Raw genomic sequence first — 27,270 nt, forward strand, 5'->3', positions numbered from 1 at the left:
CAGCCCACTCAGCAGCCCCTCCAGCCATTAACAGAGAGGAACTAGGCTGAGCTGGCATTAGCACTTCCCAGACACAATCAGCCGAGCTGGCCAAACGCTAACTCTTAATTACGCACTTGACAAGTGAACTATCAGCTTGCCATGTCTGGCTTGTTGTTCCGCTCCGTGGGTGTCATGGGAAATCGTTTTGGGGGGAAATTCTAGTTGATTTTATATTGAGGCAAAGAAGCAGTCAAATACTATTCTTGATTTGGTATGAGTGAAACTAGTGTACATGTTCTGTTAAAACCAGTCACCTGGTTTGGATTAGCCTATGGAAGAACACCATTTTTCTGCAAGAATGCATGTTAGATGTACAGTATGTACACAATTTCAGGGAAAATGTTATTTTTACTCTGGCCAGAAACAAAGTCCTCTGTGTGGTGCAGGGCATTGGTTTGTGACATAAACATTCTCAAGCATTCAACATTGTCACTTGGGCAACCACTGTATTTTTAGCTAGTTGCCAGAATCCAGAGGCACTCCCTTTGCTGTGGAGATTTGGCTCCAGTCATAACAGAGAGACACACAAATAATACATGTCAGTATTTGAGGCAAGTTTGGAAATGGTGAGCAAACAGCACTTCTCCTTAACACCGTGCTTACACAGCCACTACCAGGGCATGGAGTTGAGCTCTAATGTGACGAGACAGATAGAAAAACAAACAGAGTTGACAACCACTGCTGCCAGTTATACATACATCATGTTTGTCCTGCCTCAGCCCCTTGGAAAACCAACCTCAGTGCTAACTGTCTGAATAGAGTGTTTCTGGCCTCCGCCGTGCTAGATTACAATGTGTTTAGCTGTTAACTGCTGCTTCCACACAGATAATCTAACCTAATATGGCTTGTAGTGGCCAGGGATTGCTTGAGGGTCCTATGTGGTGTGAATGACCTCTGTTGGGGGAATAGAGATGCTCATTTTGGCACTAGCTACAGTATTTACGTTTTACAAGGGCTTTGAGAATAAATAGGTAGGGTTATGTTAAATATAGAGCCAGGTGACTGGTTGAATAAAGGAGAAATGGATGGGCTATGTTTGAGCTCAACTCCCAGGTGGCTTCGATATGGCAATGAATAAGTACTGCTGAGAAATAGCCATGCTAAGAACAACGCAAAGGCTAATTCAAGACTTGCAAAGAGTTCAATGTCACCAGAGGGCCTACAAAGCAGACCAGCGTACAGCCAGCTCTTGATACTTGTTGTGCCGCCTGAATATCCACAGAGCTTTCTAGGTCAAACAGCCGCTGCTACATTTCAATTTTAGTGATGTAGGAGACGCTCTTATCCAGAGCAATTTACAGGAGCAATTAGGGTCAAGTGCCTTGCTCAAGGGCACATCGACAGATTCCTTTACCTAGTTGGCTCGGGAATTCTAACCAGCGACTGTACCCACCTGGAGAGAAACAGAACCAGGGTTAAAACACTACACTAACCCTCCAACGCTCTTAACCACTCGGCCACCTGGCTGCGGCCTGTCATTGCAGATTAACTTGAGAGTTTTCTGCACAGAGTGCCATCTGCAACTGGCCCAGGGTTGGCTTTCAACTGCTTAGCTTGTTTGTGTTAACAAGCTAACAAGTAAACATTGCTTAACCTGCGATTACAAGATATCATGACTATGCTGCGGTCCTGATTGGTGGCAAAGTCTTGGCTGTTCAAATAATCCAGTCATACAACTAGGCCTACTTCAACATAAGACTCTGCTGCTGTTTTGTACAATCTATCCTTGCCAGCAGCAGTCATATTGAGCCCTGTCATCACCCAAAGAGGAAAGTCTGCTTAGACAGATTCTAGTGGACGACTGTAACCTGAAATGGTTGGGTAGGATGAGAAAGGGCTGGTACTCACTACTCAGATATACTTCAGAAAAGCAATCAGACTCATGTTTGCAATGGAGGAAGGGACAGGATCTGCCGGACATGTCTTGAATTGATGGGGTCAAAGACCTATGGAAAGCTTCTATTAGGCTCTTATCTCCTCCATTGCAGGTTATGAGGAACGTTAGTGTATGTATGGGGGGGTTCTTTGCCACTTTGACTGGTCCATAAAGCCTATTAGGAAGTCAGTCAGTGGTGTAAAGCTGGGTTAACACTATGCTCTGTATTGATGGTCCTTTGAATGGAATATGCTGTCACCGTAGTAACCCAGCGCCCTGTGAGGACACTTAGCAAATATTTAAACATTTTTATTGATTTTCCACTGCAAAGGAATTGATCCCCATTCTGATAACCATCCAGTATATATTCTTAATTATGAACCGGGTGGTTCAAGCCATGAATGCTGTTTGGCTGACAGCCGTGGTATATCAGACCGCATACCACGGGTATGCCAAAACATTTATTTTTACTGCTCTAATTACGTTGGTAACCAGTTTATAATAGCGATAAGGCACCTCGAGGGTTTGTGGCATATGGCCAATATACCATGGTTAAGGGCTGTATCCAGGCACTCCTCATTGCGTTGTGCGTAAGAACAGCCCTTAGCCGTAGTATATTGGTCATATTGCTTAAAAGTAAGCCACCTCCTATAGGAATGGTTCTGTCCAAATGGCCACTATAAGCAGGGGCTTATTAGACCTAGTTATAAGTGTAGTGTGATGTAGCCTAGAAAGACTTGACTAGATGTACCAGAACAAAAAGCTGAAGGCTAGTCTGTGGTAGCAGCAGGATAAACAGCCTCGCTGGCCTTTTCCCTCCTATCTGCCCCGGACGCCTCTAATCAGCAGGCCTTGAGCTCTGAAAGGTCATTCTGTCCCTTTGATGGTGTTTTGATTCATTCCTTCCTCCCTCTCTCCTCCCCCCTCTCTTCCCTCTCTCCTCCCCCTCTTCCCTCTCTCCTCCCCCCTCTCTTCCCTCTCTCCTCCCCCCTCTCTTCCTCTCTGCTTTCCCCCTTTCACAGTCAAGCTGGAGAGTCAATATCATAGGGGTGCGAAGATGGGACTGGTTCCGTCGGCGGCCGTGTGACGTTGGCGAGAGAGAGCGAGAAAGCAAAGAGAGAGTGTGGACCAGCTGGAGGAGAGGCGGAGATTGACGAGAACATCCAGAGTGGGTCATATTCTGACTACTGTGTTTTATCAGGAGCTCCAGAAAAACATAAATATGGACACACTGGCTATACATGGCATCCTCTCAAGGCATTTACAGTCTAAGGACATTCACCACACAGGGAAGTTATTACCAGGTTCTCTACATTCTATACTGTGTACTCTTGAACTGTTGTATTTTCTGCAATAAACAATGTTGAAATGTAATTTCTGTCTTTTATTTTATTTTGACCGTAGACAGGTTGGTTGTTTAGCAACAAAACCGAGGCGTTTGAAAATATGGGGCAAAACAGATGGGGTTGGCTTAGATTTTTGACCGCTTGTAAGCTACAGTATATTTTGTCTACAATGTTTATTGAAAACATAAATACATTTGCACAATGAGCACTTGTCTTTCAAATAGGCTGTTACAGTTGTTGGTTAGCTAGCCAGCTAGCTGTTTTGTTTGTTGCCATATTGACATGAAATCAGTCAAAACAGAACAAGATAAAACGAGCTGAAACGAGCCACTTACAATTCCCTGCATGGTAGTTTCTTGTCATTCTTGCTAGCAACCTGGCCATCCATAATCACAACACCCCGTTGACTTGTACACCATGGAGACATGGTCTCATGACGTTGTCAGCTAACCCATCTATAATGAGAGGCGAAATCCAAACTAGAAGATGACTGAAAGAAACGTCAACCATAGCACCAAACTTGCTCTCTTGTCCTATCAGTCATCCCACTCAACCGTCACCACGCATTTTTTGTACATTTGTGAAATATAACTCTTTCCAGAAAAAAGAACTCCTTTCAGATGTAATGGCGCGGTGGAGGCCGAACATGGAATTCCGTGGTGACTGACAGACCAATTGGCCACAAACGATTAAGTTCCTGTTCTCTCTCCATTATATAGCTGTCAGAAGCAGGCCTCTTGAAGTCATGTCAGGCTGGCCCTCGTTGGGATTGAGTGTCCTCTTGGTGACAGGAGTGTCTTTACCTCAATAGGAAATTAACAAAGGTGCTAAACGAGCATCATGACTCCACACAGAGGCACAGTCATTGAAAGCCAGCAGCGCTGGAGCCCATTAAATTAGTCTTCTGATTTGCACCTTTCTCACCTTCTAGAAGTAACTCAATTGTCATTTTCTTCGACGCGTGTGCTGTTTTCACAAGTTGTGATTTGTTTTTGTGTCGATCCATGGTAATTATGTGCTTTGTGTTTTAACCACTTTTGCTCTGTGGTTATTTCCATCAAGATGTTTTGTTTGAGTGGTTGTTTGACTCAGCCCTTTCTTGCCTGAGGGGGTTCTTTGCCATGAATCACCTCACACACCCATTGCAAGTTGTAATGTGTTTGTGTATCCATGCCTAGCATTGTAATTGGCCATTGATTAGCCTAGATTTTCTCTTGTTTGAGTTGCAGATTAAGCCACAGCCCTCCCATAGACAGCCTTTACCATGAGCCCACCTAATTGCACCAATCCTCCCAGTCATCTTTGCCACCCAGAGAGCGTAAGAGCTCTCCTTTGTAAAAGTTCCCCCCCACAAGGGTGTACAAGAATTCTCCAAATTTCAGCCTGACTGAATCAATGATGACAGCTACTTGCCTTGTGGGTGGCTTTCTTTCCTCCCCCACCAGATCAGGGCTTTCACTGGATAACAACAGACACCCGGTTCACACAAACACAGGCCCTGTTTCTGTTATTCCCACATTCAAACATTTGCAATGTCACTAAGCTTGTTTAAATAAACACGACTGAAATCACTCACGGCGTTCCTCGTGCGCAAAATGACAGAGAGATCTAATGATGTTAACAAAGGGCCAAGTGTGAGACATTATAATGAGAAAGGGCCCAGTCCTCTGCTCTCTGAAAGGAGAATGAACTCTAATAGGATGGAATGTGAGCAGCAGCGGCACTTCCTGTTCTCTTCCTGTTCTCAGTCACGCCAGCTTCCAACAGCAGTTTTTCCCCTCTCCCCTGCCTGAAGCTAATGCTAGTGCAACTACTTCACACGTCCCCCCCTCTGTTATCCACTTCCCTGAATGGGAGAGGACAGACACATGACTACCTGAGGCTATGAATAAGGGGGGCTACACCCAGGCCTCTCACGAGCTAAAGACACCCAGCGACCACCTGCTTTATAGTGGGGGTTCCAATTCCTATTCAATTATTTCCAATCCAATAAATGTACTAATATGCCATAAGTAGCAGCAACTAGTTCATATTGGTCTTTTTCAATTATAGTCACTTGAATGTTTGAATGTAATTGAAATGGAATTCATTAGGGTGGGCTCTAGTAGTGGTAGCAGCAGGTCTTTTGTGTTGATGGCTGAAGGGTGATTGGGAAGGGGATTGGGGGAAATCCCTCCCTCCTAGGCTTGGATGTGGAATGAGGAATTGTAGGAGGCGACTGGGGGAACAATGCAACACAGGAACGGCTTGTGGCCCGTCATCCATTACTCTGTTGTCAACCGCCCCCCCCTATTTTGGAAAAATGTACCTTCAATTAAAATTCTTCATAGTCTTCAAAATGGTAGAGAATGGTATTTTGAATCACCTTGAAATTGGCTGAAATGTGTTCTCAAGCTGCCAACATCTAAACAAACCTAAGATTTTTTTTCCATAGTAAAAAACAAAACTTGTTCACCACTTGTGAAACCCACCACAGATTGTCAGTTACTGTCTGCTCTCTGTCTCATCCAATCCCTCCTCCCAAGGTCTTGTGTGTGGAATGCATCATTTCCTCATCACACCCTTGATTGCCTGTGTGTTCGGCATGCCACGGATTCCTTGATGTAAGGCTGGCTGATAAAGCTGTTAAGTAGAGCAGAAGTCCTGTCTGCAGCCGTGGCCTGCCAGCTCCAGTGTTCATCTGCCCAGCCCGCATTGGGGCTCATGGCTCGTCAGCTTCAGTTAGTCAGGAGGTCGCAGGCAGGCTCAGTCAGAGGAAGTGAAGCACATGAACCTTTGAACGAACTGCCTGGCTGGCTCCCCAAAGGCAAGTCAGTGTGTAAGATGGAGAGGGAGAGCATTTTTATATCTGAAGTTCTCCTGTTATGGAGAATGCAGCTGGAGAGCCGACCTGATTGACCTCCAGGGCGGGCCTGAGCTAGTCACCGTCCGCAGCCAAACCTCCAAACAACAGGGTATAAAGACGTATATGCCAGGCAAGGACAAGTGAATCTGTGCACCAACCCAAGTGAACAACTCCTCCGGCTCCGCTTGATCATGGGTATTGGTTTCCGAACATCCGACAGCTGTGCAGAAGCATTGATCTATACCTTATGGACGTGTCCATTACAAATTGGCTTTATCACCAGGCAAATTCAACTGGCCCAATATGTCTTGGCCCCTTTTGACCTGACCAACTTAGATAGTAGCTGCAACAATTGTCAAATTCTATGGGGATTACTCAAAATGGTACAGGTATAGTATCCCCTTTATGCATGCAATAGCCGAAGCAGCGCATCTTTGCCTGACAATGAATCTAAACCACTTGCAGATATGCAGGATATACTATATGGACATCAACGCCATTATCATACCTGGACATTTCTACTCTCCATACTAAGCTTCCTACTGGGACTTTTTGATGGAGCTTTTCAGAACTGTATTGTATTACTGTCAGCTGCAGAGACGTCTGTCCAGACGAGTCACTCCAATTTGGGACCTAATCTGTCATCAGAACTAAATCGGGTCACATGGGTTGGTCTAGCGAACAGCCAGGCTCTCTGTAAGCACTACAAAGGGAAGAAAACGTAGCGATCCATCTTTCAAGCCTCAGGGATGGGTTCTTAGTCAAGTATGTATTACACTCTATGTATTTATAGGAGACTATCAGCATATCATCGCAACATGATGGGAAAGCAAAGCACTGCTGTTGTTTACTTCAGGAGCTAGAGACGGTCGTTTTCTCATTCATTTACTCAACCTCAAAACCTGTGATGGAATGATAGATGGCATAATTGGTGCAATTTGCCAGCGGAGAGACAGAAGGAAAGAAAGAGCCACAGCAGAGGTGGACAGGAAACACCCTGCCATCTCCATCCCAAAACTGTAGTTGACGTCTTCTGAAGTGTTTTTCAACACCAGTCAGGGAGATCAAATTGAATACACAGTTGTCTCCTCGTGACTGTACTGGAATCAATGTGTGGCTGTTGTGATAAAATGCCCTTGCCTACCTGCCACATGGTTTCTGCATTCTCACTCTTGGATTAATTTGTAGTGTTTCCATCCATCTTAGACACATCGTGCCAGTCTGAAGAGGTAACATTCTCCTCTGAGCCCTCCATTATAGTACTTTAATGTATGATTAATGTGGCCAGGACAGGAGTAAACAGTATTTACATGGTTTGGTTAGAGACACACTCAATGCCTTTTAGACAGCAACCACAGTGAGGACATCCTGTAATCAGATACGGTGGTGTAGTTCAGCTCAACTGTCATTAAGTACATGTTTATCACTAAGGTATGCGGATTACCTTCTCACTCCTATCTGGAACATCTTGTTCCAGGGGTTGGGGTCAATTCCATTTCAATTCAAAAAGTGAACCAAACTCCAATTCAAATTCTAATGTTTCCTCATTGAAAAGCATTGAAGAGAATTGGAATGTTAGTGTACTTCCTGAAATGACTGGAATTGAAATGGAATTGACCCCAACCCTGCCTTGTTCATCTTCAGTGTATGCTGTACATGATCCCATGCTTGTTTCTCTTTAATCTATCATCTATCATATTAACACGTTCTCCTTTGCCAGACTGAAATTGAGCCATCATCTATCCTTTCTTTCTACTTTCTAAATGAATTCATGTTTATCACCAATCCCATTGTTGTGACAAGCAGTGTTGTGGACAAAAAAGAAAGGTGCATTATTTGAAAATGTTTTTTTTGTTTTTTGCTGTTGGCTCAAATTATTCATAATTTGTGTAAGAACAATGGCTAAATTAAAAGAGTGTTTATCATCCCTGGGTGAGCTTCAAGGCTCACAGTGTCTCTTTAATGTGGTAATGGAAGATCAGACTCCACAAATGAAACCGGTGCCTCTGTTATTCCAAATGACTGATTGATTTGCCATTTTTCAGCAAAGGAAAAGATATTACACTGTCGACACAGCTTGTTCATTTGGGTTTGTGGCTGGTACGTCAGGCAGACAGACAGAGAGGGGCCTGGTCTAATGCCTGCGACTTGAAGGGCGAGTCATCAGTGATCTCTCTCTCCCCACTGTGCTCATTCACTGACTGTTATTTATCTTTCCAATGGAGACTGGCTGCTCCTTGGGGGAGGATGAGTGTGCCTGCCAGCGGGGAACGCATGGGAAGATGGAGGACGGTGGCTGACTGCTGCTTTGGCTCTGTGTGAAAATGAGCCCATTAATTCAGTTTCCCCCCAGGCCTCCCTGTGCCTGTTGTCTCTGTTTGTTAGTGAGATGATTCCTTCTGTCACGTCAAAGGGAACATTATCATATTCTTGTTGCCGGGGAAACCGTGCAGCAGCCATGGAGAGGGCGAGGATCTCTTTAAGCCGTTTGAAGCGGGTAAACATGAAAGGTTATCTGTGGCGCTTTATGAGAAATGGCAACATGACAGACACATTTTTTCCTTGTGTCTCCTTCCTGTACTGTAATTCTTCTGCCTGCTTCCTAAAATGATACAACATAAAATATCTTGGTTGAGATGTAAGTCTTTCTGAACAATGGAATTTAGGTACTGTGAGTGAATCTTGTGAGGCCTTCAGACAGCTCATTCCATCAAAGTTAGACTTATTTAAAATCTTCAACTGACCTGCACTTCAAATAGTTCAATCCAAAAAAGGAGTGAGGATCAAACATGTTTGCTTTCACCTCACTGACATGTCTTCCTGTGTCAATTGTTGTGTAATTACCTTGCTGTGTGCAATCAAAACCATCAACCCTGCAGTGAAAACTCTTGGAGATTCATCAAGCCACACTATACCATTGAGATCCCAGGCCATAAATGAAGAGCCACACTGACCTGGTCCAGGAATGTTTCCTAGGCACTTCTGAAAAGGCTTGAATAAGTATAAGCAACATGGGGAACATGTGGAGCTACTTTATTGCTTATACTTAGCTATCAGTGGAGGCTGCTGAGAGGAGGATGGCTCAACATAATGTCCGGAATGGAGTGTATGGAATGGTATCAAGCACATGTTATAATTGTTTTCTTCTTGTGTTTGATACCATTCCTTTCACTCCATTCCAGTCATTATTATGATTCATCCTCCTGTCAGCAGCCTCCACTGTTAGCTATCCAATTCATTCAGATATACAAAGTGCCTACAGGGTGTGGGGTCTAAGGGTTGTTTCTGGACTGGACCTGTTTAAAGACAATAAAGAACAGAACAACTCATGAGTCAAGAAATAACAGTATTGCTGGTAGTATCATTCTCTCGTTACATTTTTAGCCCAATAAAATATTTCCTCTCATCTCCTCAAAACCAATAGCTGACAGATATATTCTACCCTGAAATCTGTCATAGCATCCACATGGGAAATGTATTCTGCTCTCCAAATATACAGTTCTGAGTACATGGTGTCAAATTGTTTTTATTACCCCTAATTGAAGGAGGCACTCTATAAAATACAATTTCCTTTAGGAAATAAATAGGTCATGCATGTTTTATTAAATGCTCTTATTATGTTATCATTTTTTGTCAAATGTTATGATAAATTGTCACTCATAATGCAGGAGGACACAACATTAATTTATCAAACCAATGTTTTTTTTTACCATGTAGTTTATGTATTATGAATGTATTACTTGGAGATGTGTGCAGATTTCATTACATTTTCAAATTCCAGATATGTCTCTTTTTACTCAAGCGCACCCCTCCTGCAAGGTAGTTCAATCCGAATGGACCGTTTGTCCTGGATTTCCTAGCAGCTCGTTCTGCTTGTTGGTTACGTTGTATCAATCTCCAGTATAGGAGGGTACTAACAACCAGCAAGATACAGATACATCGAAAGCAGAGGAATTAACCCGGGGAGGAAATCTGTTCAATGTTGGATTTACTGTACAGGGGACCAAAGGGAAATATTAAATCCTTGAATGATTCGAGATTTAACCTAAAAATGACCGCCCGAGCCGGTATTTTCGATTTGGAACGGGATCTCAAAGTGTGATGGCAGCAGTCCAGTGAATTGCTGGCCTCTCCTTTTCCTTGCCGTTGGATTTCTTGGGGAGTGCATTGGTCTGTGGTTATTTTGACAGATTTTTGTTGTCATTCTCGTCAATTACTTTTACTCTTTCTATCTATGGAGTGTACGTAATCCGTCGTTGTACTGGGGTTTTCACACGGGGTAAGTGTCGCCTAAATATAATTATCTTGTATTTTGATATGTGGTGGGACTGGGAGAGACTGCTAGCCAGCTAGCAATGAAGCTAGCTAACGTTAGCTAACTAGCTGTGCCCTGAGAACTCATTGTTTGAGAGACCTAGCTAACTAGCAATAAGTTTGTTACAGAAAGCAACGTTATTTGACATGGATACCGTTTAATGCTAGTTATGGAATTAAGGAACTAGCTAACCAATATGTATTTTAGACGAAGCCCCTTTGCCACGAACACAGAACAATATTCTGAATCTAGGTATCAAATCGTGCAGCTAAAAGACAGTTAGCCTAGCTAACGTTAGTTAGCAAGCTAGCTTGACTCGCTTATTTCACAATATGCGACAGGGTAATAAGTCTTTGGAAGTTAGCTAGTTAGCTATATTGGCATTCTGTACATTTTATAAACTGAGGTGATTGGGGTTCATATTTTGGTTCTATGCTAACCAGTAACCTAAGGTCAACTCGAGCAGCAATGTCAGGGCTGAGATTAACACCTCATGCACGCTGTGACATTATTTGATTGCTCAGCCACATGCATTGCAGGGATTGCCTGTAGTGGAGCTTGTCGGCCAACAGAACATTGCATGCCAATACAACTCTCCTTGGCTCTACATGTGTAAGCTTACTAGCTAAACGCTGTATTAAAATCTCATACCATTTCCCAATCTCAAGCATATCTGCTATTATTACAGTAAGTACCACATGCTAGAGACTGACAGATGATTTATCTATTTTGGACATGGCTGTGGGTTTCAGCAGCCAATACTGGTATAGGCTAGGCTTTGAGAACACTCACTGCCTAGTAAAATGACGAAAGTACAATGTCAACATAGTATGAAGTTGTTCTAGTACTTGAAATTAATTAGGAAAACAACAAGACTTTGGCTGAATGCCTTGGAAGTCTGATTGGGATTCGGCCCATGTTGGCGCTTTCAAACATTTCCACTACTAACAAATCAAACCAGATGTGGAAAAGCATTGTTGGTGAACCACACTTATCTTGGTTACTTATCATTACCTTCCCTAATACATTGTAGACAGTACTTTCCCAATAGTTGTGTTGTGTGTGTATTCCATAGTACTGCTAGATATCCCTAGTGAGTCAACACATTGTAAAGGCTACAGGTTCCATGCATGTGGGCAATTCCATGTTAATGGATTTATGCTGAGACTCAGATTGTTCACTTTAAAATGTAAACCAACCAAAAACCATAGATAAAAATTAAAATAAAACTTTCTGTGACCCAGCTTTGCACAGTTTTTCCAGTAAATGTTTTTTATTTAACTGTGTAAATTGTTCAAAGTAGTCATTGTTCATTGAGCTGTATGGTTTATTAAACTCGAAAATCAATGGTTTTTGTTTGGCATACATTTTAGTGTGAAACCGGAGTTTCAGCGTAATTCCATGACCTTGGACACATTCACATGGGTGAATCAGTGATTTGTAGTCTACTCTATTCTGACGATGGAGAAATCACGCTTGCTAGCAGGACTTTGATCTGGAGTGTGGACCCACGGAAGGAGTGAATTCTACAGTGACTATGTTCCATGGGACAAATGGTATGTCTCAGAAACAAACATGTTTTCATCTTACCTGTCTTGGATCAGCCAATCACCTATGATGTCACTTTGAGAACCAGGAACAGTAGAGCATTAAACTACAGTAGAGCATTAAACTACACTGAACAATGCTTTTTCAGCCTGTTTGTTTAGAGTCCTGAAGCATCTGATTAGTTTTATTTCAGGATAGGGAGTACGTCAGTGTGGCTCCAGTCATCTGATGGTAACATCAGCTGACGACACACTAGAGGATTTACATCCTAAAAGGTAGCTGGCAATTTGAAACCTCAGGGGAATCACTAACAGTCACTTGAACAAAGCCAATTCTCAGAGGTTGGCTGGAATTGAAATGACGCTAAAAGGAGTGTTCCAATTGATTTAAAGAATTTAGTTTTGAAATGTGTCGATTTATGATTGAATTGTGTTTGCTTAGCCTTATTCAAGGACATGTATTTCTGACCAAGTCTACAGCCTTACTTGAAGTCGTTTGTACACATTTTTCAGCTCCCCTGCCACTTCCTATTACAGTTTGACAAAGCTTTCAGTCCAGTGGGCTGTACCTTTATCGACATGTCATGAGTAACACAGCTTCTTTACTGTACATCAGCATCTCTTATAAATACACAGATTCCCACTGGCCAACACACACAACGCTCCTCTCCCCTAACAAAAGTTCCAGGTATACCATTTCAAAGCCTATTGACCACAGGGTGAAGGTCTTGTTAAAACTCCAATCGACTCTGCAAATTTAAAGTTGATCCATTTATGGATTTTTATGTTCTTGAAGCTTGTCCTGTTTAATTGCTTTGCTTTAAGTATCATTAACAGCTCAATATGATTGAATAGCAGAAAGCGTGTGGTGAGATATTGAGTTTTGTGAGAACCTTAATTTATATTCAGTAGGCTTAGCTGCATTACATTTTGTAACTGAACTTTAAGCCTTTCTGAAGTCTTATGTCAAGGATGTGCCTGGTTTGTCTACTTTTATCAGTCTGTTGTAAGCTGTTATTGGACACACTACTCACATGCACTGAGTATACGTACGGGATAAACGCCAACGTTCTGTATGTTACCTTGGAATTAATGGACAACGCAGCGGGAAGATGTGGAGCCGAGTCCCTTTGCAGAGTTCATTTTTCCAAGATAATGTACGGAACGGAGGCATTTATCCCACTTATACCAAAGGTGCTAAAGAAAACAATATAAAAGCACACTGGTAGAAAAACGTTCATTGATATTTTTCAATGCAAATTTATACTTTCTCATCTTTTGGTTGCTAGAGATGTGACCCAGTCATTCGTTCTTTGTTCCATTGCCATGCTCATGCTCAGTGGCAATGTTCTTATTCTTGCTTGCTGACACTTAGCCAACTAGCTATGGCTACACAGTCACGACCTCTGCAGACAGAAAAACAGCACATGCGCTGTTTTCTGTTGACATTCATTTGGATACATCAACAACCATGTGCTGATAATGCCTGATAATGATAATGCCTGATAATGCCTGGCATAGCTAGAAGAGTTTGCCTTCAAGGCAGGACACAAAACACTGACTGTTAATTACGAGGAGATTGCTTTGCATATCAAACACTAGACGAGATGCTAGCTAAATAGTTTGTTGCTAGTAAAACTGCCAATATGACAACCGAAATTTAAAAAATCAGTTGCTGAAAACAGTTGGTCAAACATGGGAGGATTTGACAGCTTGAGTGGTTGAGGGGAGAAATTCATGTTAATCACTCACCACGTTAGGTCAGATGCTCAAATGTCTCTGTAAAAACAAATCAATGCTAGCTAGCTACGTCTTTTCCTCGGTGGACCTGCATTTACATTGTATCCATTTTCAGTTTGTGTGACTGCTGGTTTAGCTTTCTGTAACTGTGTAGCAAGTCGTCTGCATGTTTAGAGGTCGACCGATTTTAATCGGAATGGTCGATTAATTAGGACCGATTTCAAGTTTTCATAACAATCGGAAACCGGTATTTTTGGACAGCGATTCGGACAATTTTTTTTTTTTTTTTTTACACCTTTATTTAACTAGGCAAGTCAGATAAGAACACATTCTTATTTTCAATGATGGCCTAGGAAGAGTGGGTTAACTGCCTCGTTCAGGGGCAGAACGACAGATTTTTACCTTGTCAGCTCTGGGATTCAATCTTGCAACCTTACAGTTAACTAGTCCAACGCTCCAACCACCTGATTACATTGCACTCCACGAGGAGCCTGCCTGTTACACGAATGCAGTAAGAAGCCAAGGTAAGGTGCTGGCTAGCATTAACCTTTATCTTATAAAAAACAATCAATCATAATCACTAGTTAACTACACATGGTTGATGATATTACTAGTTTATCTAGTGTGTCCTGCATTGCATATAATCGATGCAACGCAGGGCGAGGATTTAACAAAAGTATATGTATATGAAACAGTTTGGGCCGACCTAATTTGCCAGAATTTTACGTAATTATGACATACGATCGAAGGTTGTGCAATGTAACAGGAATATTTAGATTTATGGATGCCACCCGTTAGATAAAATACGTAACGGTTCTGTATTTCACTGAAAGAATAAACGTCTTGTTTTCGAGATGATAGTTTGCGGATTCAACGATATTAATGACCTAAGGCTCGTATTTCTGTGTGTTATTATGTTATAACTAAGATATGATTTGATAGAGCAGTCTGACTGAGCGGTGATAGGCACCAGCAGGCTCGTAAGCATTCATTCAAACAGCACTTTCGTGCGTTTGCCAGCAGCTCATCGTTGTGCTTCAAGCATTGAGCTGTTTATGACTTCAAGCCTATCAACTCCCGAGATTAGGCTGGTGTAACCGATGTGAAATGGATAGCTGGTCAGCGGGGTGCGCGCTAATAGCGTTTCAAACATCACTCGCTCTGAGACTTGGAGTGGTTGTTCCCCTTGCTCTGCATGGGTAACGCTGCTTCGAGAGTGGCTGTCGTCGATGTGTTCCTGGTTCGAGCCCAGGTAGGAGCGAGGAGAGGGACGGAAGGTATACTGTTACACTGGAAATATTAAAGTGCCTATAAGAACATCCAATAGTCAAAGGTAATTGAAATACCAATCATATAGTGAGAAATAGTCCTATAACTACAAACTAAAACCTCTTACCTGGGAATATTGAAGACTCATGTTAAAAGGAACCACCAGCTTTCATATTCTGAGCAAGGAACTTAAACGTTAGCTTTTTTACATGGAACATATTGCATTTTACTTTCTTCTCCACTTTGTTTTTGCATTATTTAAACCAAATTGAACATGTTTCATTATTTACTTGAGGCTAAATTGATTGTATTGATGTTATTATTATATATATTAAGTTAAAATAAGTGTTCATTCAGTATTGTAATTGTCATTATTACAAATAAATAAAAATTGTCAGATTTTTAATCGGTATTGGCTTGTTTTGGTCCTCCAATAATCGGTATCGGCGGTGAAAACTCAGAATCGGTCAACCTCTACTGCATGTGTAGGTTCATATTGCGTCATGATTTGAAGGTTTCCCGATGTCTGGTTGTAATGTCCATTCTAGAATGCCCTTCTAGCCAATCAAAAACGACTATTCAATAATACTGTGGTATAAAAAAATATTAAGGACACACCTTTCCATGACATAGCTTTCATCTGGTCAGACTATGATCCCTCATTGATGTCCCTTGTTAAATTCACTTCAGTCACTGTTGTTGAAGGGGAGGAGACCGGTTAAAGAAGGATTATTAAGCCTTGAGACAATTGAGACATGGACTGTATGTGTACAATTGAGGGTGAATGGGCAAGACAAAGGATTTAAGTGCTTTTTGAAAGGGGTTTGGTAGTAGGTGCCAGGCTCACCTTTTTGTCAAGAACTGCAACACTGCTGGGTTTTTCACGCTCAACAGTTTCCCACGTGTATCAAGAATGGTCCACCACCCAAAGGACATCCAGCCAATTTGACACAACGGTGGTATGCATTGGAGTCAACATCAGCCAGCATCCCTGTGGAATGCTTTCGGCACTGTGTAGCGTCCATGCAACTCAATATTAGGAAGGTGTTTCTAATGTTTGGTACAGTGTATTTCACAGCAATGAACTGGTTGGTGCATATTGCCAATCTGTCAGACTATCGAATAACCTTTCTCATCATTCAGGCTAGTGATGTTGTCAATTGTCCACAGATTTCTGTATTACTTCTCCCTTATTGAGCTCACTTTACAAAATACCAGTTTGTGGCCAATTCACCCAGTGTTCTGGCTGTGCCTCTTTGCATTGGTACTGATTTACGCAGCAGGGAGTCCTCTCAATGCAGAAGGTCAAGCCTGTAGCGGTTTTCTAGGCATTGGTCACTGTGAGCCACTGTCTGGATCAACAACACGTCTCTGTACTTGCCCCCTAGTTTATTGTGGCCTCTGCAGATAATTGGATAAGTGAGATAGATGCAACGTTTTGCTGTAGACTGCTTCCTGCCAAATGGAAAAGGATTCCAGTGTGTTTTCATGCTAATTGCACCGGGCCTAAATTACCAGCTCTATAATAACGTTATCTAGCTACTTCTGTTGGACATAATCACACACAACCTACCTCATTCTGGTTTGGTTAGGCCTATTACTGGAGATTTTTATAACTAAACCAAGATGCAACACAGTTTGTTTCAAATGGGAAGAAATGAGCCATAGTTGGCAGAACAAGCAAGGAGGTGGGCAGTGCCAAGCACGAGTTAGCAAGATCCTATTGGCGCGTTCTAGCATTCATTTGCATATTTCTGTTGGAACGCCTACTCTGTGAAGTGTGCAATAACTCAATTCGCCTTTGCACTCCTTTTTTTTTTTACTTTGGGAAAGGGTTAAGTCTACTAATCTTAGTCCACTCTGTTCGTAACAGATTGTAGTTTTGGGAACAGAACTGTATTGAGATCCAATGTTTAATCGATGAGTGAATTGCCAGAATGTCTGCCTAAATCCATCTTCTCCCACTGCCGGCCACTGGGCTTCCTCTCACTACCATATTTGGTAGTGAGTGGAAATGCCAACCGGATGCTTCATATTTATACATCAGTTGAAATATCTGTCTCATTGTTCTATCTGTGTTATTAGTACCTGATGCCTGGTTTGATCTAGCCATCTGACTGAAATGCATAAGACTAGGACAGTTGATAAGGCCTGTGGTCCTTCTGTAGCTCAGTTGGTAGAGCATGGCGCTTGTAACGCCAGGGTAGTGGGTTCGATTCCCGGGACCACCCATACGTAGAATGTATGCACACATGACTGTAAGTCGCTTTGGATAAAAGCGTCTGCTAAATGGCATATATTATTATATATTATTATATATTAAGGCTTAGTTCTGTCTGTCTTTTCCTAGCGGTTTGTTTACATTGTTCACAGCAAGTGATTTGCAATGCCAGTTGTGTCAAACAGAAAGCATTATGGGACTTGGACTAGCCTCCATGTACGGTCACTGCAAACAAAGATGTTGCTTATGATGAGACAGTTCATAGAATAACTTGTGTTGAAGACATGGCCTTGTCCCCCTTGTTAGACTAATTGGCCTGTTTTTAGACCGGTGTCGGGCTATTGACGAACTGTTAAAATAAGGTAGGTGCTTGTCTGATTGCGTTAAATACATTCAACACATTGCTTTTGAAATGTGTGTGAGCGGTACCGTGGATTTTAGAACGGTCTTTAATCCCCTCTAAAGCTCTGGGCTACATAGCAACATTAATCACTCACCCCACATCAAGAAGATGCTGCTGTTGTCCAGGCCTAGGAACCCCAGGATCCTAATAAAATACCAAAAATACTAGGGTCTAGTCTCCATTCAGTGTGTTAACATTTGACTTACCATTCTGGTTAGCCTCGTTGTTAGGTGAGATGTTCAATGTCCCCCATACAGACTTATGAAATGTCTGTTTCCAGTGAGGGATTTGGCTCATGTCCTTTAATCCATTTCTAGGTACGGTATTGATTGACCAGATACTGGTATGAATGTAATTTTTAGGTCCTTTTTAATTTTTTAATTTTACTAGGCAAGTCAGTTAAGAACAAATTCTTATTTTCAATGACTGCCTAGGAACAGTGGGATAACTGCCTGTTCAGGGGCAGAACGACAGATTTGTACCTTGTCAGCTCGGGGGTTTGAACTTGCAACCCTGCGGTTACTAGTCCAATGCTCTAACCACTAGGCTACTACTAGGCTACCCTATCATGCTGAACACAGGGAATGTCCCTTGAATTGGTCAAGACTCAAGTCTGTTGGAAATGAATTATGTTTGGTGACGGGCCCAGAGTCTAGATTCAGCCCAGTTCAGAATATTGACACACATTTGAGTCTCTGTTGTCTAGATCTATAGATGGACTCTTGTTGGCTGTTCACTCACAAACACGTTCATGCAGTGAATCCATCAAGTCTATTGTGAATAAAGTTGAACTATGCAATCTGGATGGGAATTATTCAAGATATCTGCTGAGTTTGATCCAATTAATCTAGGAAACTAGGTGTTTTCTTTTGTCCCATCTGAGCTTTTGAAACGTTGAACATGCTGAATGGGGTAGGCTTGGTCTTTTCTATAACGTATATCAGGTTATTTGGAAATAGCCATGGGATGGTTTTTCAATACCATCATCAATACTTTGAAACTATTTCTTTTGAAGTTTTTCAATACATTTTATATTTGTAGCTACTGAAGTGAATCCCTGCAGTCAACTTGTGCGATATGATGGGAGATAAAGGAGATCACGTTCTTCATTTCACCTGTCACATTATTTTACATCATGAGGCTTTTACCATAGTTCCCCAGAGCCAGTCACTTGTTTGTAAATAGCACAATGGTGTAAGCGGGAGCTGCTAAGTCAAGCTGTCTATTGACAGGCGTCGGCTTTTCTATTGAAAGCGAAGTGTTTTTGCTTTTTTGCATAAATATAGTGATCAGGGACGTGCAACCTGTTTCCCTTTACAGAAAATACATCAGTGCAACACATTTGGCAGAAAATAGCTTCATTTTCATCAGATGACAACAGAAGTGAAACGTTATTTGGCTGGCAGCCACAGTGAATTAGTAAATGAGCTGACAATGAAAAATCAAGGTCTTTTTTTTGCTAAAACGATGCATGTCCATCATATTGCGAAATGTTTATTATAGAAAGAATGCAGCCAGCTACATTTCCTAATGTTTTGCTTGAAGTTAATCTGTAATTTTACCAGAGAGAAGTAGACTACACCAGTCAGAGCGCTGTCTGCTGATAGAATGCCATTCTACTGAAGCACAAAATGGGTCTGATGGCAGCAGAAATTACAATAAGAAGCATTTTAGATCTGCGTTTATAAAACGCTTCAAGATTTCTTATGAGTTTTATGAATAATAAAGAATTCTGTGTTAGAGACCCCCTAGGTTTAACTAGCTAGTTATCTAAATAAGTGACTTAATTAATGATGGTGCATCATATTGTTTAAGCTTTCTGTCTTTGAGAAGTCAATGCTTTTCGGAGGAGTTATCCGTACAGCTGCCACTATCTTGATATCCTCTTCTTTCTCAGCCTGTTTGACCCTCCCTCCTCTTCTCTGAGCAGGGCAGGCATTCCCTTTCCCTTGTGACTCCAGACGTGTGTGTGTGTGTGTGTGTGTGTGTGTGTACATGCTGCCTCAGAGCAGACGAGCAGTCTTCAAAACTTTGTTCATTTGGACAATGTCTCTCGTTCACATTCGCTTGTAAGTGTCCAAACTCACCAAAAAGTACATTCTGTAGCACCTACCTTTACATGTATAACTTTATAAGCTGGATTGCCTGTCTTTGAAATGTTTATTTTCGTTTGCATATTTAGCGAGTGGCCTCCCTGGAAATTCTGTTACCAGAATGCTATTTTATTTTACATTTTATTTAACTAGGCAAGTCAGTTAAGAACAAATTCTTATTTTCAATGACGGCCTAGGAACAGTGGGATAACTGCCTGTTCAGCGGCAGAACGACAGATTTGTACCTTGTCAGCTCGGGATTTGAACTTGCAACCAGAGGGTTGCTAGTCCAACCCTCTAACCACTAGGCTACCCTGCCACCCTGATAAAATTAGCACAATTAACAGATGCCCAATGGGAGGGGGGGGTGTATATCGATACAGTTGAGTTTTTGCGCAGGTACCTACATATCGCAATATTATTTTGGACAATATTGCACCTATATCCTGACTCCAAATATTGATTTGTACAAAAATAAATCTAGGTGGCGTTAGCGCCAGACAGCTGCACCAGCGCCAAAACTCAGTTATTTTTAATCATATAGCTTGTTCTCCATCTTCTTTTTAAATAGTGAGCCAACATGTTTTCATTACTTTTATATCCATGACTTATCAAACAATAATTCTCATACTCTCTCCTGTTCCTCTTCAGCAGAGCATTAGGTTTGGAACATTGAATCACAATACTTCGGCGCCGATATGGTATTGCGATTCTAAGTATAGTGATAATTTTGTACCACGAGATCCCTGGCAATTCCCAGCCATACATGCTATCATTTGGTTGTGTTCAAACCCAATCAGATCAATTATTGTTATTATGTTTAAGTGGGTTTTATTTGAGTTAGGTAAATATTTTACTTTGGCTACCTCAAGTAGCCTATTACGCAGAGCCTTTTGGTTTTCAGGCACTTGTAGTCAGGCAGGCATGTGTTTTTCATTTTCATGCCAAGATTGCATTGGAGGTTTCCCTTTATGAAAATGTCTTCTCTTCTCATGATTAGAGCTGTTAGCGATAAGCTGTTTTGCCAGCTGTTAAAAAGGTATGCTAACACATGGAACATGAGGAGGCTTGTCAACCAAGTGAAAGATCTCTTTGCTTGAATTCCTCTAATTCCGCATTGGCAAGTAATGCAGTTTCTTTGGGTGTAAAATGAAGGTCCGATACCTTGAACCAGGAAGAATCATCCAGGTGGATGTGATGGAATAGGCCTAGAGATTGCGTTTATGAGCAGTTGGTATTCCTTACTGTGTTTTTGTTTTTTGGAAACGTGAAATGGTCTAGGGTAATGCTGTCCTCCAGGACATAGCAGTTGGTATTCCTTACTGTGTTTTTGTTGTAGTTTGGAAACGTGAAATGGTCTAGGGTAATGCTGTCCTCCAGGACATAGCAGTTGGTATTCCTTACTGTGTTTTTGTTGTAGTTTGGAAACGTGAAATGGTCTAGGGTAATGCTGTCCTCCAGGACATAGCAGTTGGTATTCCTTACTGTGTTTTTGTTGTAGTTTGGAAACGTGAAATGGTCTAGGGTAATGCTGTCCTCCAGGACATAGCAGTTGGTATTCCTTACTGTGTTTTTGTTGTAGTTTGGAAACGTGAAATGGTCTAGGGTAATGCTGTCCTCCAGGACATAGCAGTTGGTATTCCTTACTGTGTTTTTGTTGTAGTTTGGAAACGTGAAATGGTCTAGGGTAATGCTGTCCTCCAGGACCAGAGGGTGCTTGATGTAGGACTACTTGCTCCACTTAGGCTACTATATTAAGGTACGTTGTCCTATTGGTTCCTTCCGGCCTCACTACATTTTTGTCAATGTGTAGCCTATTTCAGCCATGACAATTTATTAGGAAAAGTAGTCTTGCTTAGACTGTAATAATCTCATGTAGGCCCTGACCTATGTCCTGCATACAATGTGTATTAACATCTCTTCATAGAAAGTGGCCTCGGGCAGTGAAAACCTCTGGTGATAGGCGAACTATTCAGTTGTCTGAGTTTCTGCTACACACAGTTATTATTTTTTTCTTTGGGTTCGGTAGTGTTTCTGAAGTTCCAAAGCTCTTTGATGGAAAACTTGTTCTGTTGGCCAACTCACAGTAAAGTTTGGGACGGCGAGAAATTTGTCTTGAAAAGCAGCATCCATCGACGTGGATAAGGTTCAAGTTCAGAACAAGCTTCATTTCCACAATTGGTGTGTGGGGTATTACTTGGAGAGTCCATGACTGTGAAAAGGTCACTTCTGGTTACTGTTTTAAAGGACATTCTACTCCAAAAATCCTTTGAAACTCAGTTGAATTGAATCTCTTGATCTTAATGACATCACCAGCCCGGCGTTACTGGATTTGATTGATTTTGTTCATGCTCGCTGCCGACAACACTGAATTATGCAGAAATCACAATTACATTTAAACAATAGTACGTTCAATTAAAAAATGTCCTAGCTTACAAGATTTTAGATGACAATTATTTAGCCGTGCGCCCTTTTACTAAATGAAATATAGGAGAAACACTGATCATGCTGCTCACATTTCAGTCTGACTTGGGGATCTGAAGTCAGTTGATTAGGTTTGATTCAGTGCAGGTTTAGTGCTGATGCATTTGGCCTACATCGTTTAACAGCTGCAACAGCGTGCTTGTATATGTCCTTACATTCCTTACACCATCTGCAAAGATCAACTGGGAGTTTTCCTTGAATGTAATTTTGTCTGAATGTAGACCAGAAGGAAAGATTGAGAAAGGCAGAGGTAAGGAAAGAAGGGACCATACGAAGGGAGAGAGAGGGGGAAGGAAAGAAGGGAGAGAGAGGGGGAAGGAAAGAAGGGAGAGAGAGGGGGAAGGAAAGAAGGGAGAGAGAGGGGGAAGGAAAGAAGGGAGAGAGGGGGAAGGAAAGAAGGGAGAGAGAGAGGGGGAAGGAAAGAAGGGAGAGAGAGAGGGGGAAGGAAAGAAGGGAGAGAGAGAGGGGGAAGGAAAGAAGGGAGAGAGAGAGGGGGAAGGAAAGAAGGGAGAGAGAGAGGGGGAAGGAAAGAAGGGACCATACGGAAGGAGAGAGGGAAGGAAACAAGGGAGAGGGAGAAGGGACCATACTGAGCAGGAGAGAGAGGGAAGCAGAAGGCTGGGGTGCAGTAATGTCTCCCTGTGTCTGGGGAGTTCTCTGAGATTGCCTGCAGTTATGGTGGAACAATGTCTGAATGGCGCTGCTGAGCCTATTAATGGAGTTGCTCTTGTTTCTGCCAACTTGTCAGCCTCTGTAGAAGGGCCCTCCCTTCCACCCCACCCCCACACCCTACTGTATAAACTGCCTGGAAGAGATCAGTGACATGAGGGCCACAGACAATTTCTCTTCAGGTCCATTAGCCAGAAGGCCTTCGCTCAATTTACTGAAGCATTTTCCCCTTGGACTGGAGGTGTGATGACAAACGTTATTTGACTCAAGTACATTATCTCCCGAGCCCAGCCATAGTGGCAGTACATTATCTCCCGAGCCCAGCCATAGTGGCAGTACATTATCTCTCCAGCCCAGCCATAGTGGCAGTACATTATCTCCCCAGCCCAGCCATAGTGGCAGTACATTATCTCCCCAGCCCAGCCATAGTGGCAGTACATTATCTCCCCAGCCCAGCCATAGTGGCAGTACATTATCTCCCCAGCCCAGCCATAGTGGCAGTACATTATCTCCCCAGCCCAGCCATAGTGGCAGTACATTATCTCCCCAGCCCAGCCATAGTGGCAGTACGTTATCTCCCCAGCCCAGCCATAGTGGCAGAATTGAAAATGAAAGTACAGAATCTTCTTTATTATGCAGCATCGTGGAGCTATTTGATTGTGAGTGATGGGTTACATTATGAGGCAGCTGGCCATGGGTCGGCACCGACCATTACACTATTGTTAACCAGTATATTGATTCTCCCCTTTTGGCTCATGTGCCGCTGAAAAGACACCGCATTGCTTGATAATGTTCAGCGATGTCTGGCTTCAGTTCTTTTTCCACACAGACACAGAACCGGCAATGGAAAAGATTACTTTTCATAACATCGCTCACAAAATGATATTGCTTTGTTTATGTGTACTCTGGGGCGAGATAAAATATACAGGAAATATCCTACTTGAAGTGTTTTCACCGCTTAGGTTTTAGACTGTGTACTTCACCACCGTCTGAGCAATGGGGATGTTTTCAAAGCACTGTAGACACTTCACACACAAGATGGGAGTCTGGTTAGTCTACATGCTACAGTTGAATCAGATAAAAATGTGTCAGATTGTGATGTGACAGCTGAGCATTACTCTTGTCGTATTGATTTACAGCTTCCCAGCTACGTGGCAGAAAGGCAGTAGCAAGTTAATAGTGGCAGTATTGTATGTCAATATAGCCGTAACCATTGCTGCCTTGCAGACACATAAACCAGTAGTGGACAGACTCAACTTTTTAATGAGCTCTGTTGCATGCCACAGGAAATGGAAGTCCCACTGTGAATGGGAGCTTGTTCTCCCCAGGTTGACATTAGCTGATATGGAAGCTGGCTGACCCGCAGGCTCCTGATTCCCATCACCTGGAGTTCCCTGTGCAGTTCTATTTTGGTAACCAGCTCCAAGCACACAATCCAATTACATGGAGGTTACTGTTTGGCTCTCTGGACGGGGACCTGTCTTATACCAGGAGTCAGGGAAAAATTGCTCCTGTGCCAGGTTCTGCACTATTCAATTGAGGTTTTATTGGGTTATTACTCTGCCGCAGTAAATTATTGGGAAGCTCTTGGCAGGTGCCACAGAATATCTTTTTAATCTGCTGACGACTGTCAGCTTTCTCTGCATCGTAACCCTGTGACTTTTTGCACACTGGTGTTGTGTGGTGAGAAAAACCTCCCTTTATTTCATGGCACTCAAACAGCCAATGTGTTGTTGAGAAACTCTTACCCTGGAACTGTTCACTGAAAGTGGGAGTGGTGTTTTGCTAAGTAAGAACCGGGTGTGTAGCTTTAACATCCGATCCATTCCAGTAAGACCGGGTCAGGAGAGAAGGGCTGAATGAGTCTAGTAGTGTTGCTGTCACTGATTCTATTCCGGTTCTGTTGGTGTCTGGTTATCCATGACTGATTAGCCTGGGCTACATGTTCTAGTCCCTAGTGTCTGCACAGATGGTACCCTCTAACATTAGGATGTAGAGACTAGCCTATATCAGCTCATTTTAATTAAAGGGATACTTCAATTTTCTACTTACCCAGAGTCGAGGAACTTGTGGATACTATTTATGTCTATGTGCACTATGAAGGAAGTTAAGAGGATGTTTCGCCAAGTAACTAGCGTTAGCGCAATAACTGGAAGTCAACGGGTAAAGTAGCATACACTAGCATACTTATAGACTTCCAGTCATTGTTTTAACGCTAGTTAGCACTGGCTTGTGAAACTACCTCCAACTTCCTTCATACTGCATGCATAGACATCAAATTATATCCACAAGTTCCTCTGACTCTGGCTAAGTAGAACAAAAACTTCATTTTAAAGGTAACTCTTGTAGAGTTGGTACATTCTGTGTGCAAATAATAGAATGTGGACAAATCCTTTCTGTAAAGAGCTGTCTCTTTGTGCAGGCCAGATATCATCCCCACCCTGACATGGGTGTCTGATGGATTGCTGGGGGAAATTGGATCTCTGAGAAAAAGACAAGCACCGAGGGAGGTACATAGCCTCATGCCTTCGGTCAACAGACTGCTCACTGGGACGTTTCCTCCGTGGGTCTTTTTAAAAGGCTTGCTCTGCAGTTCTGGCGAAGGGCAGTACAGTAGGTCAACCGCAAATAGAGCTACAACCCCTCTATTATGAAGGTGTCGGATGATTTAGACCCCACCACTGTTTAGCCAGCCAAATGCCACAGCTGCAACCCCCCCCACCAGTTTTACCACACTACCATGTAGGCTCATCATATGGCAGTTTACCAGTCTTACTACACTTCCATGTAGGCTCATCATATGGCAGTTTACCAGTCTTACTACACTTCCATGTAGGCTCATCATATGGCAGTTTACCAGTCTTACTACACTTCCATGTAGGCTCATCATATGGCAGTTTACCAGTCTTACTACACTTCCATGTAGGCTCATCATATGGCAGTTTACCAGTTTTACCTCACTTCCATGTAGGCTCATCATATGGCAGTTTACCAGTTTTACCACACTTCCATGTAGGCTCATCAAATGGCAGTTTACCAGTTTTACCTCACTTCCATGTAGGCTCATCATATGGCAGTTTACCAGTCTTTCTACACTTCCATGTAGGCTCATCATATGGCAGTTTACCAGTCTTACCACTTCCATGTAGGCTCATCATATGGAAGTTTGCCAGTTTTACCACACTTCCATGTAGGCTCATCATATGGCAGTTTACCAGTTTTACCTCACTTCCATGTAGGCTCATCATATGGCAGTTTACCAGTTTTACCTCACTTCCATGTAGGCTCATCATATGGCAGTTTACCAGTTTTACCACACTTCCATGTAGGCTCATCAAATGGCAGTTTACCAGTTTTACCTCACTTCCATGTAGGCTCATCATATGGCAGTTTACCAGTTTTACCACACTTCCATTTAGGCTCATCAAATGGCAGTTTACCAGTTTTACCACACTTCCAATGTAGGCTCATCAAATGGCAGTTTACCAGTTTTACCACACTTCCAGGTGGCGGTTGCTGTGAATCGGCCCTTACTGAAACCTGTTGAATTGTTAGTCTACCATGAAAGCACCCATTTGGGAGTCTACCGTTAAGTAGAGCTGAATAATGTGGATGCCTCCTGCTTCCTTTCCTCCCATCTCCATTAGGTCAGCAGGGACAAGCCTGAGAGCTGAATAATGTGGATGCCTCCTGCTTCCTTTCCTCCCATCTCCATTAGGTCAACAGGGACAAGCCTGAGAGCTGAATAATGTGGATGCCTCCTGCTTCCTTTCCTCCCATCTCCATTAGGTCAGCAGGGACAAGCCTGAGAGCTGAATAATGTGGATGCCTCCTGCTTCCTTTCCTCCCATCTCCATTAGGTCAGCAGGGACAAGCCTGAGAGCTGAATAATGTGGATGCCTCCTGCTTCCTTTCCACCCATCTCCATTAGGTCAGCAGGGACAAGCCTGAGAGCTGAATAATGTGGATGCCTCCTGCTTCCTTTCCTCCCATCTCCATTAGGTCAGCAGGGACAAGCCTGAGAGCTGAATAATGTGGATGCCTCCTGCTTCCTTTCCTCCCATCTCCATTAGGTCAGCAGGGACAAGCCTGCGAGCTGAATAATGTGGATGCCTCCTGCTTCCGTTCCTCCCATCTCCATTAGGTCAGCAGGGACAAGCCTGAGAGCTGAATAATGTGGATGCCTCCTGCTTCCTTTCCTCCCATCTCCATTAGGTCAGCAGGGACAAGCCTGCGAGCTGAATAATGTGGATGCCTCCTGCTTCCTTTCCTCCCATCTCCATTAGGTCAGCAGGGACAAGCCTGCGAGCTGAATAATGTGGATGCCTCCTGCTTCCTTTCCTCCCATCTCCATTAGGTCAGCAGGGACAAGCCTGAGAGCTGAATAATGTGGATGCCTCCTGCTTCCTTTCCTCCCATC

At 42.7% G+C, this 27,270-nt stretch overlaps 1 protein-coding gene across 1 annotated transcript in view; it reads left to right on the plus strand.

Moving 5' to 3' along the window:
- Window positions 1–9,970: 9,970 nt before the first annotated feature.
- Window positions 9,971–27,270, plus strand: part of LOC118375667 (zinc finger protein 609) — a 99,732-nt gene continuing 82,432 nt past the window's right edge. The window contains 1 exon segment of the mRNA XM_052509238.1: window positions 9,971–10,388. The gene's annotated coding sequence lies outside the window, so the exon portion shown is untranslated.

The sequence above is a fragment of the Oncorhynchus keta genome, unplaced genomic scaffold, assembly GCF_023373465.1.
Source record: "Oncorhynchus keta strain PuntledgeMale-10-30-2019 unplaced genomic scaffold, Oket_V2 Un_contig_4255_pilon_pilon, whole genome shotgun sequence".
Taxonomy (NCBI): Eukaryota; Metazoa; Chordata; class Actinopteri; order Salmoniformes; family Salmonidae; genus Oncorhynchus; species Oncorhynchus keta.